A 13,302-nucleotide genomic window follows, 5' to 3' on the forward strand; every position below is an offset into this window, starting at 1 on the left:
ACGAGACGGTGACACAACCTGTTAGAATGCTCCCCACATATATCCATAGAGATTTGCTGGTGTCTTTGCAACTACATTAATATTTTGGGCCCAGGATAGATCTTCAGAGGTATTGACACACAGAAACTTGAAATCCTTCACCCTTTCCGCTACTGACCCCTCAATGAGGACTGGTGTGTATTACCTCAACTCCCCCTTCCCGAAGTCCACACTCAATGTCCTACCAATAATGTCCAATCAATTGTTGTCCAAAATTACCAAGTTTGTCCATCAATTCTCATTTTTTTCTGGTCTGGGATCACTCTGACCAGTCTTCTTCAGGCTCAGCTGGGGTTAACTAACTCAACCCGGGCTACTCTCAATTAAAACAAGTGCAATCAGTGGATCTTGTTGTTTGATTGTGGTAGAAAATTCCAAACTTATAATGGTCTGCTTCTACATCACTCAACGCTGAATCATGTCTGTGGAATGTCAAGCCATAAGATAAACAAGCATTTCCTCAAAGCCGGCTCAGCTTGTTCATTGTTTAGTTCATCACTGGATTTTACAGATGTGGGATATCCCAGCCTGTGCTCAGGTACGTCTTTACTTTGCTCCCCCCAACTGGAGGGTTACCCTCCTGCTTTAGAAGGAGAATAGTGTTAAATTTAGAACAGGGATAAGAGGATTGAAATGTTCCTTGGAGTACCTCCTCCTTCTTTGGCAGTACTGTAGGTCTGAGGAAGACTTCCTGTCTCTGCAGTTCTCTGGGCTCTGAGCTGACAGACGAAGCCAGTGTGGCAACTGTATTCTGATGGGGTAGGAAGTAACTGGTAGGGGGAGCGGGTGAATAGTCTTTGGGATGATGTACTCTTTCTAGTGGGTTTTCTTCTCAGGGTCTGAAGCCTTGATCTTCAAAAACTCTTTTTCTCAGTTGGCCAATGGCTGTGTTGACACATGGTCGTCAATCCTGGAATTCATTGTTGGCTTCTGAGTGGATGTCATCAACAAGTGATGTACTGCAGGGATAGGGATTTGTGCCAGAGTCTTTTTTTTCTTTGTTTTAGATATATACACACATATATATATACACACATACATATGCATATATATATATATTTGACTTGGGTAAGAATTGGGGTTAGTAAGGTTTCAGATAAAATGAAAATGAGAGGAGTCATAAACAGTGAAGATTGTTAAAAGATAGAGCAGGACATAGATCAGGTGGGAAGGTTGATGTCCTGCTATATCTTCAAACAACCATGAGTGGGTAGGTGGCAAATTGAGTTTAATCCAGACAAGTACAAGGTCATGTGGTTTGGGGAGTCAAATTCTGGGAGGGCCTATAGATGTCAGGGAAATTAAGAATGTTGATACAAGTCGTTAGGTGCAAGTCCATAGCTCCTTGGAAGTGGTGACACAGGTCAAAGAGGTAATGAAAAACAATGTTGTATATTTGCCTTTTTAGGATAAAACATTGAGCATGGAGTTAGGACATCTTGTTGCAGTCATATAAAACTCTGATTAGGCCGGAGTGTACAGTTGTGTTGCTGTACCACAGGATGGATGTGAAGGGAATAGGAAAAGTGCTGGAGAGATTCATCAGGATGTTGCCAACAATCTGGGAGAGATTGGATAGGTCACATTTATTTTCACTGAAATATGGGAGGCTGACGTGTGGTTACCATATCAAGGTTTATAAAATTATTATGGGCATAGACAGGATTGATAGCTGTCTATTTCACAGGGCAAAGGATTCCAGAACCAGAGGGCACTGATTGAAGGTGAGAAGGGAGATATTCAAAGGAGATCTGGGGGGCGTGGTCAGTCGTTCAAAGAGAATGCAATGATAACATGGAACAAGCTTCCAGAGGAGTGAGTGGGGCAGATACAATTACAATGTTTAAAGAGCATGTGGATAGGAAAGGAATGGGTCAAAATGGGCCTAAAGTGGTAAATATCATTAGCACAGCTAGACATTATGTTTGGCATAGACGAGCTGGGCCGTAAGGCTCTGTCTTTCGATGATTCTATGACCATCTGGCTACACTGAGAGCTGGCTCCCAATTAATGAGAAATCCTTTATGCTTTCCACCCTTATTTATAGCAGGAAATGGAACGGTATTTTAGTTCTTTGACAGTTCACTTTTTCACTGCTACCCAGGACAATATCCTGTCATCTTATCTATTAATATATTTTCAGAGGTATTATTTCAGACTTATCTTTTCTGGCTCAATTGCTTTGATGAAAACGCCTCAATAATCTTTTATAATCAATTCTCCAAGGCAATGGGTCACTCTGTGGCAGTGTGTTCTTTACTCCCTCTGGGAAATTAATTCTGATTCTGAGTGGATACGGTGTTCAGAGCTTCTCTTAGAGCACTCCATAACAATAGCCGATTCTCATTTAATTTTGCTCCACCATTTTTGCCACATTATCCAATATTCCATTTGAGAATGAATAGAAAAGAATTTCCATGTTATTCATCACACTTACTTCAGGATATCTCAAAGCCCTTTACTACCAATGAACTATATCTTTGGTGCACTGTTCTAATGTTTGCTTTCCTGATCAGAACAGTGGTCACACAAAGAAGCATTTTGTTATAAAACCTATCAGGATCTCCTGAGATTGTGAACACTTATATAAATGCAAGTTTTTAAAAATTATTTTTGTAGGGCAATTGGATCCCAAATAATCTCAGAGCAAACTGTGCTTTACATTTGAAGTAGGGAACAATTATTGTATATAACTGTTCTATGAATTATTTCCATCGGCAGAAACTTCTGTGGTCGGAGAGCACAGATTTAGAAGTCAGAGGTTAAGGGTGAAAGGTGAAATATTTAAGGGGAACCTGAAGAGGAACTCCTTCACTCAGAGGGTGTTGCGAGTGTGGAATGAACTGCCAGCAGAAGTGATGGATGTGGGGCTTGACGAGAAGTTTGTAAAGATACATGGATGGGAGGGGGGGGGGGGGGTGGTATGGAGGGCTATGGTGCCAGTGTGGCTCAACGGGCAGAACAACAGGGTTAGATGGCTGAGTGGCTGGTTTTTTGCAGTAGTGCTCTGCGTCTCTCGAAAGTCCAGAAGTAGAGGGTTGGGTTGGAGGATAGGTATTATAGAAGAAGGGGAAGGAAGGTTAGAAGTTGAAGAGAATTTTATTTGACTGTTGGTCGTTTTGATCTAAAAGAGCAACAGACACAGATGCACTGATATTATTCAGATAATTAGGTGTGTATAAAGAAAAGTGGGGACACGTATTTTATAAAACCAGCTGAGGCAGTGGGACTTCCCGTACAGACTGATTCTGTGCTCCAGTTCCCACTGTGGGAATGTTTACTGGTTCTGTGCTCTCCTGCCTGCTCTCGGTGGTGTAAGCTCCAACCACTTGCTTCATTTGTTCACCTTCTTTGGATTTGAACAGATCTCCTAATTTGCATCTGTTCCCTGGGTATATCCAGTTTGCTTAGAGCTGTTGAAATTGAAATTGTACACAGCAACGTGTCCATTCTTGAATCCATCTTCAGTGCTTCAACCCTGAAGGCAGACTGATCTCAACAAGTACTCCTATTTTATGCGTAATGCGTCATTCAATTCTCATCCTTTGCACAGAGAGAAATTCAGATCTTTTTTTTGCTAGAAATAAATCCCTCTGATGTGAATCACTGCTGTGTGGTCCCTCAAAGTGCAAGATGATTGATTTTCAGGCTCCAGTTCAAAAGCTTTGGACAGCCAAGGCTAATTTAGCCAAAGGTAAACATCGCCTTCTAGCCATCACTAGCAGTGAATCACTGCTCCTGTTCACTAAAGAATCTCAAGAACTTGAAAACTATAATTTGCGAACCATATTATCACTTATGTAAGATGTCTGTTGCTAGGATCATCCTATCCACAGAGATGCATAGAGGATACCAGACATAATCCAACATACCTGATGATCCAACATCCAATGATACCTGACAACATTTATAGCTAATAGGTAGGCCATTGTATTTTCACAACTTCAAGACGTGTCATGTTATTGTTATAGGACTCAAATAATCGGAGAGAATTAGTCAAGCACAACATCATATTGTCATGATATCAGGCACCAATGATATAAAATCAGTGCAGTGAATAGACCTCAGACTATTCAGTTAAATCTGCCAGATTCCTTTAACCATCCTGTAAAGCAGACATAGCCAATGCAGAAAGCTGTCTAACTGGTGAACACAGCAATGCATTGCGTACAGAGGGGGTGCTATGATCCAAGTCCTTGCTGTTACTTGTCTGGAGCACATTTTTGCACTCCAGTCTCAAATCTAACTGGCGGGATTTACCAATGGTAATGTTTGCCAATGTCAAACAACTTAATCCTGCAAGTATAATCCCGGTTCAGTCTGCTGCTGCCAGTAAGGAGTTTGTATGTTCTTCCCGTGGGTTCCCTCCAGGTGCTCCGGTTCCTTCCCTCAGTCCAAGGACATACCAGTCGGTAGGTTAATTGGTCATTGTAAACTGTCCTATGATTAGGCTAGGGTTAAATTGGGATTTTCTGGGCTTCATGACTCAGAGGGCCAGAAGGGTCTGTTCTGCTCTCTATCGCAATGAATCAATTGTGGACTAAATTTGTTGCATCAGCTTCTGATATGTGATGGGAGTCCTACTGATGGAATGCATTATTATAGTTTTGGACCTCACAAAGCAAAGCAATGATCATTGTAGATGCTCTATTTACAAACTATGGACTCACTTTCAGGATATTCTCAGTATTTATTTACCTATTTTTGCACATTGGTTGCCACTTTATCTCTAGTCCTAGTTATTTTTAAATCGATTCTATCGTATTTCTTTGTTTTACTGCGAATGCCTGCAAGGTTGTATATAGTGACATATAAATATATATATTTTGTTAATAAGCTTACTTTGAACTTTAAAGTATTGTGACCAATATTTATCCCCCAGTCGATGTTGTTAAAACAGATTATCGGGTCTTTATCACGTTGCATCTTTTGAGAGCCTGGTCTGCCCTGAAGTTGTTGTTAAATATCTGCCCAGCCCAGATGGAAGGTCTCGACCCAAAAGGTTGACCGGCAGGAAAATCTGGACCAAATGAAAATTTTATGCTCCAATGGAGTGGCAGTCATAGGTCACTGTATCAAAAAGAAGGTGGCAGACTTGGACTAGGCAGAAGCAGGAGCAAAGAGGTGAATTGGTGAAATATGTCAAAGATAGTGGGAGCTCACTCCAGCCAGAATCTCCAAGAACATCACTGATAGTGGCAGGAGGCACAGCCAATATCACTCCCAAATGTGGAGACAGTGCTGTTGAAGACATTGGGTGACCCCCGGGAGACAACCTGAGTGGAGTGATTAATGAATACAACTCAGAAAACTACTGGGATAATATGTCATCCCATCATCTAATAAACTGGCTGACGTACTTATTTCTTAGAAACACCAAATACATAATGAATGCATTCAGAAATTGACCCTCTCATGCACGGGACTAAATAAGATGGGATTAAGAAGGCTCCTGTAACTCCTTCACAATGGCAGCAGCCAGAAGAGAGTATAGCCTGGATGGTGGGAGGTGGGGTGGTGGTGGTGCGTGAAGATGATACTAGTGGATGGCCTGCTCTTCTCTGAAAGAGCACAGTGAAAGAATTACAGCAGACTCAATACCTCATGCAAAAGGACCACCTGTTGCTGTGTGGAAAAAAAAACCCTTTCATCGAAAGATTACTTAGAATTTTGTGCTCAGCTCTCAGCTCTTGTGCTACTAACTATAAACAATAACTGTAAATGCTGGAAATCTAGAAGAGAGACTGTAAATATTGGAACTGGGAGCACCCAGCAGGTTAGTCTGCATCTGCAGAAAGAGAAAGAGTTCATATTTTAGTTCTGATTACCTGAATAGGAGAATTTGACCTTCAGGCTTTTGGGCTACAGACTCCCCAGGCAGAATATTAGGCGCTGTTCCTCTAGTTTGCTGCTGGCCTGAAAGGGGAAGGCCAAGGATCGCAGGGCATTGTGGGTATGGGGAAGGGAATTAAAATGGCTGGCAACTGGGAGTTCAAGAAGGACATTCAGTAGAGCATTGATGCTTGTCAAAGCAGCCACATAGTACATGTGGGGCGTCGCTGATGCAGGGGAGGCAACATTGGGAGCATTGAATTCAACGGATGAGTTTGAATCAGAATCAGGTTTGTATATCACCAGCATATGTCACAAAATTTGTTAACTTAGCGGCAGCAGTACAATGCAATGTATTATAATATAGAAAAAAGTATATAAATAAGTGAATTGACAAGCTTCTTGCACTGATCTTTTTGGTGATTGCTCATCGTACGGCGTGCCTTGGGCATCTGAAACCTGGCGGAGCCCATCCCTCTCCAGGTTTTTTTTTTACGAGGTCCAGTTGCCAGCTTGATACTCAACCCAGGCACGGATAGAGGGCATGCAAGGGAGCCGGCCAGATTCGAACTCGGGACCTCTCGCCTCAAAGTCCAGCGCTGATGCCACTACGCCACCAGCCGGTATAAGTATATATATGTATATTAAATAGTTAAATTATAAATAGTGCAAAACAAATAATAAAAGTGACGTAGCATTCACGGGTTCAATGTCCATTTAGGAATTGGACTGCGGGGGAGAAGAAGTTCCTGAATTACTGATGTGTGCCTTCAGGCTTCTGTATCTCTTTCTTGATGAAGAGGGCATGTACTGGGTGAGGGGGGGTCCTTACTGATGGACACCGCCTTTCTGAGGCACTGCTCCTTGAAGATTTATGGAGGCTAGTATCCAAGATGGAACTGACTAATTTTACAACTTTCTGTAGCTTCTTTCAATCCTGTGCAGTAGCACCTCTCCTCCCCCACCCACCAGACAGTGATGCAGCCTGTCAGAATTCTTTGGAAGAGGTGCATGTGAATCTCTGCCTCACCTGGAAATGCGGTTTGGACTCCTGGATGGAAAGATTGGTTCCTGCGGGAAGGATAAAAGGGTTGGGAGGGGAAGATGCGACTGCTGGTGTGAATGATGAAGAATGAACTACTGGATGTGAAGGGTGGCGGGGTGAAAAGGACCAAGTGATCTCAAAGCCTATTCTGCTTGCGGGAGGGAGAATAAAAGCAGAAGTGTGAGAAATGGAGGATATATGGGTGGGCGCTCCATCAAATAGCAGGGCCGAAGTTGTATTTCTGGAAAACATCTCAGAAAACCTGAAGTTCAAAACCTCATCTTGAGAACAAATGCAAGAGAGATGGAGAAACAGAGAGCAGGAATGCTTCTTTACAAGAAACAGGGTAGGTGGAGATGTAGTCTACATAGCCGTGGGAGTCAGTGGATTTGTCGTACATATCAGTGGGGTTAGTTTGTCTCCTGAGATGGAGACTGAGAGATCATGAAAGCAGGGGGAGGTGTGGGAAATAATCGAAGTGACTCTGAAAATAGGGTGCAAGTTTGTAAAGAAGTAGGTGAAACTATCCAGATCTGCATAGAGATGCAGGAGGCAGCTGTCAGTGAAATGAACTAGTTGGGGAGTGGTGGCTGGGTAGGTTTAGAACAAAAACTGATCCAAGCGATCAACAAAAAGGCAGGTGTAGCTGGGGCCAACAGCTGAATCTTCGATTTGTAGAGGAATCTTGTTGTTCAGGGTAAGAACAAGTTCTGCCAGGCAGAAGAGGGTGGATAAGAAAGCAGCAGTTAACCCCAACATAATAATCATATCACAAAATGGTTCGTGTTTCAGAAATTTGCTTCAGTTGAGCAAAAAGGTTGTTAACACGGTTTCACACAAACCCCAGCCAACGAGGTTGAGACATGACTATTGGGATACACTAAGAGGTGGAAGAAAACAGTGCTTCCCAGGCTAACGTCAGGCATTTGTGCAATGTGGAGACATGTTTTACTATTTATTGTTGTGTTTATTATTTAGTGTTGCGTTTGTTATGTTATGATTACACTTGCTCCTGGGAAATGCTGTCTCATTCTGCCCTGCAGAGCTGATGTACGGTTAGAATGACAATAAAGTTTTTGAATCTTTGATCACTCAGGCAGTAGAAAGCAGATTTAGAAGACCTAGTGGCAATTGCAATAATATTTGCATTGCCCCTTTAAGGCCATGATTGTGCTTTTTACAAACTAGACTAAATTAAGAACCTTTACACAGCTGACTTTTGACCTGCTAAGCTTTTTTTCCCCTAACATTTTATGATTTTGGGTTAGGACTGAGCTTAAGTTACCATTCAATGTATTTTAGTAAACTATTTAAGAACTTTTTAAAAGCTATTTATTAATGCTTTTTGAGAGGGTGATTTTAGATGCATATCATATTTATACTGAGTTAAGTATTGTATGTAATTAGTTTTGCTATAATAAGTGTATGGGACATTGGAAAAAATGTTGAATTTCCCCATGGGGATGAATAAAGTATCTATCTATCTATCTATCTATCTACTCTGTTGTACAAAAGCATTATGCATATCCTATATTTGCTGGCGTCTTCCTTTGAATCCCAATACTTCTGTTGCTCCTAGTATATGTGATACAACAGGGATGTCCCAAATTACTTAATTATTTAGCTTTTGCTTCTAACTTGCTTCATACAGATCATCCCTCATTTTGCAAATTATTGTTCATTGTCACCAGAGCAATATTTCACATGTGGTGATTCATTATTTTGCCATGTGGTCGTTTTAATACACAGAACTGGTTTCCTCAAAATTAGAGCATCAGTAACCTCCAAGGGAAAAAATTATAGCATTTCTATCAATGTCTACCAACTATAAAATATAGTTTCACTCAAACCCCAGCAAACAAAACCAGTTTCAACTGGAACCTAATGCTGGTGCTGAGAGACCAGCTCTGAGCCAAAGTAAAGAATAATTAATTCATAAATTACAGTAAAAGCAAAATCACTCATTCACTGACAGTTTTGCTATTATCATACGCTCTCTGTCTGTGCAAAGGACAGGATTCTCAGCACATTATTCTTAAGATTAAACAGAATTACTTTGCTATATTTATGCAGATGCGGAGTTGTAAACTTCAGGGACTCACTTGTGCTATATTCAATTCATTTTTAAAACATAGTTGTGCAAACTCTGAGATGTGAGGGACATAATAGAAAAATGTTTCAGACTATTCTCTTAGGAGGTATTTGTACAGAGGTAAGACCATACAGCTAGAATGGTTGCCCTGCCCTGAGAAATCAGCCTGTGAGATTCTGTTTGGTTGGAAGGTGTGATTTGACACTGAACCAATCAAGCTTCAGTCAGCTTAGACTGCTTCCCATTACTTCTTTAAAAACTACAGGCTCTGAATAATTTTACATCCTGCAGTTTTGGATTCCCGAAGCTGTCAAAAATCAAAGCCATTAATTAAGACCTGATAAATTTGACATTTATTTCTTTGACACTGTTATGTTACATTCCATTTGAACAACAATTCCCAGTACATGCTATAAAACTCTTTCCCTTCTCCTTGATTTCTGGGCTCCATTCTTTCTTTCATTTGTTTTCAATGCAGAAAACTAAAAATTGAAGGTAAGCATGCATAGTAGTGGTTAAGAAATGGGTACAATGTACAGACAATCGCCACTTTATCACATACCTTCAGTACACAAAAGGGGCCACAAGGTCTATGTTCATGGTCTTCTGCTGCTATAGCCCAACCACTTCAAGGTTCGATGTGTTATGCATTCAGAGAAGCTCTTCTGTTCACCACTGTTGTAATGCATGGTTATTTGATTTACTGTCACCTTCCTGTCAGCTTGAACCAGTCTGGCTATTCTCCTCTGACCACTCTCATTAGCAAGGCATTTTCACACGCAGAATGGGCATTCACTTTAATGTTTTTTTTGAACCATTCTCTGTAAATTATAGACTGTTGTGCATGAAGGTCCCAGGAGATCAGCAGCTTCTGAGATACTCAAACCACCCAGTCTGGCACCAACAATCATTCCACAGTCAAAGTCACTTAGACCATATGTCTTCCACATTCTGCTGTTTGGTGCACACAAGAACTGAACCTCTTGACCATGTCTGCATGCTGTTATGCATTGAATTGCTGCCACATGATTGGCTGATTAGATATTTGCATTAAAAAGCATGTGTAGAGGCGTACCTAATAAGTGACACCGGAGTATATGTTAAAAAAGCTCCTTTTAGTTGCTTGCCAAGTGATCACCAAACATCAAAAGATTACTTTCCCTACATAAAATTGCAATGTCAACCTTAAAGCTTGTATAATGGTTTCTAACCTTGAACTATGATATAATTCTCAGTGATATTGATCAATTACAAAAGTACATAAGAAAATAAGATCATAAGAAATAAGATCAGGAGTAGGCCATCTGGCCCATTGAGCCTGCCCCACTATTCAATAAGATCATGGCTGATCTGGCCATGGTCTCATCTCCACCTACCTGTCTTTTCCCCATAACCCTTAATTCCCCTACTATACAAAAATCTATCCAACCTTGTCTTAAATATATTTACAGAGGTAGCCTCCACTGCTTCACTGGTCAAAAGATTCCACAGATTCACCACTCTCTGAGAAAAGCAGTTTCTCCCCATCTTCATCCTAAATCTACTCCCCCCCAATCTTGAGGCTATGTCCCCTAAAGTAATTTAGTAATCACCTTCAATATGTATCAAATTGAGCTTCCTGTGATAAAGGGATGAATTCAATGAGCCATGCAAATCTATACATCTTGACATCAAAAGATATTTGCAGCCTGAGTTACCTTCATGATAAGTAATTGTGCAACATGCTGCGGGACTACTCTGCATCTAAAAAGAATACTTTATCACTACCCTTGGTACAGCTAACAAAAAGGCCGATGCCCATCCCGAGTACGAGGTGCAATGATCACTCCGCTTTCATCACTTTATAATAAACTTAATTATGGGCAACATAGGAAAAGTGAAGCATTGCACCTACATCATAACATTATATCGGGAACTTAATACTGAACATCAGACTTGGAATGCAATACTTGATTACACCCCCATTTTCTAATATCAATCTTACAAAGGTATACAGATTTTTGTTAGCTCATACCTATGAAACTCGTCTCTGCATATCAGCAATGCTTAACCTTTTTCTAGGTAATGAATTTATTTAGCCTTTTTGAGCTATCTTTCGTTCTACTCAAACCATTGTTTACATAGACAGGCCAGCAAAATATATGCACCATCCAAATAAAGATCAGAAGACATAGGAGCAACATTAGGTCATTTGGCCCATGGAATATGCTCTGCCATTTGATCATGACTGATTTATTATCTCTCTCAACCCTTTTCTTTGCTTTCTCCCTGTAACCTTTGATGCCCTTACTCTTCAAGAAAATATCAACCTCTGCTTTACATATAACCAATGACCTGGCCTCCGAAGTCATCTGGCAATGAATTCCACAGATATACCTCATCTCTGTTTTAAAGGAACCTCCTTCTATTCTGAGGCAGTGTCCTCTGGTGCTAGGCTCTTCCGCTATTGGAAGCATGTCCACTCTACCCAGGCCTTTCAATTTTTAGTAGCTTTCAATGAGATTTCCCCCCTTTTCTGCTAAACGCCAGTGAGTACAGGCCCAGAGCCATCAAAAGCTCTTCATGCATTAAGTGTTACCAAAATATCACTACCAAGTAAACTGAGGAGATTTTGTATGATACATGAGAGAAATTAGACTGAAATCCCTACTTAGTTATTTATTTGACAGATTCTCTGATCATTTTAATATTCCAAACATATTTAAAATTAAGTATACACTGCAGAATTGGTAATTCTAAGTAGTAGAAATATTTCCATGGAAAATAACATTCTGATTCAGAAAGAAATGTCTGTGTAATAAAATCATTTAAAGCTTTTTGTCTTCTAGGATGTCAAAATGTTTGTTGTGTTAATCATAACTATTTTAGATAAAGCCAACCACTTGCTCCAAATTATAAGAGTGATTGTTACAGCTTTATTTAGTAACCTAGTGAACAAGGAGGACAGAATAATTTCTGATGTGTGATTACTGTGACGGGCAGGATATATAACTAAAGAATTTGGTAGTCTTTCTATGTTGGACATCAACTCAGAATTTTCCATCAATAATTCATTGCAACTTGGCAGGGAATGAGGTTGACATACAATTGGTAAGAAAAATTGAGCCAAATGAAAATTTTATGCTCCAATAGAGTGCCAGTCATAGGTCACTGTATCGAATTGAAGGTGGCAGACTTGGACCAGGCAGAAGCAGGAGCAAAGCAGTAAATTGTGAAAAGATATCATAGATAGTAGGAGTTCACTGCAGACAGAATCTCCAAGAATATCACTGATAGTGGCAGGAGCCACAGCCAACATCACCCCCAAATGTGGAGACAATGCTATTGATAGACTTTGGGTGACCCCCCGGGAGAGATAGATAAAATTCAGAAAACTACTGGGGTAACATGTCATTCCATCATCCACTGTATTAAACTGGCTGAAGTACTTATTACTTAGAAACACCAAATACTTGTTCACAGGGACATACTGACTGCATTCAGAATCTGCCCTTCTCATGCACAGGACTAAATAAGATGAAATTAACCTTTCAAATAATTAAAACAAGAAGTAATTTGTTGAGCAAACACAAGGAAATCTGCAGATGCTGGAAATTCAAACAACACACACAAAGTGCTGGTGGAACACAGCAGGCCAGGCAGCATCTATAGGGAGAAGCACTGACAACGTTTCGGGCCGAGACCCTTCGTCAGGACTAACTGAAAGGAGAGATACTAAGAGATTTGAAAGTAGTGGGGGGAGGGGGGAAATGCGAAATGATAGGAGAAGACCAGAGGGGGTGGGATGAAGCTAAGAGCTGGAAAGGTGATTGGCGAAAGTGATTCAGAGCTGGAGAAGGGAAAGGATCATGGGACGGGAGGCCTTAGGAGAAAGTAATTTGTTGAGTAGTGGCTCCAAATAATTTCCATGGCCATTTGCTTTAACTACAAAAGTGCAAAATTAATTTCTAGCATCAGAATATAAAAGGTCAATACTTTTATAAATACTTTTACAAATACCTGCTAATCCTCTTTATATCTGGATTAGCAGGTATTTGTATGGTTCTGCCCTTTATTCAGACAGGGCAGGGCAACTCATTCTTGCTATAGGAACTGTGATGCAAAGCTCTGCATCTACCATTAACAAAACAGATTGTCCTGTAATAGATTAAGCAAATGATGAATTCATCACCAGGTTACTACATGACGTCTTTAAACTCAATCTGCATTCTGGCTGATCCTGGGTGTTGCCAGGTGCAACTACACAATTGTAGGTCCAAAGTGTTGCAGCTGGTAATAGGTAATTACAAGATTG

At 40.6% G+C, this 13,302-nt stretch overlaps 1 protein-coding gene across 2 annotated transcripts in view; it reads left to right on the forward strand.

Moving 5' to 3' along the window:
- Positions 1-505: 505 nt before the first annotated feature.
- vwa5b2 (von Willebrand factor A domain containing 5B2) overlaps positions 506-13,302 on the forward strand; it is a 170,817-nt gene continuing 158,020 nt past the window's right edge. The window contains exon 1 of one of the 2 annotated variants that reach the window (XM_073041325.1): positions 506-577. The gene's annotated coding sequence lies outside the window, so the exon portion shown is untranslated. Of the gene's footprint in view, positions 578-4,368; positions 4,452-13,302 lie in introns of those variants that run through there. The other variant, XM_073041327.1, reaches the window with a different exon arrangement.

Source organism: Hemitrygon akajei, chromosome 3, assembly GCF_048418815.1.
Source record: "Hemitrygon akajei chromosome 3, sHemAka1.3, whole genome shotgun sequence".
In the NCBI taxonomy this organism is placed as follows: Eukaryota; Metazoa; Chordata; class Chondrichthyes; order Myliobatiformes; family Dasyatidae; genus Hemitrygon; species Hemitrygon akajei.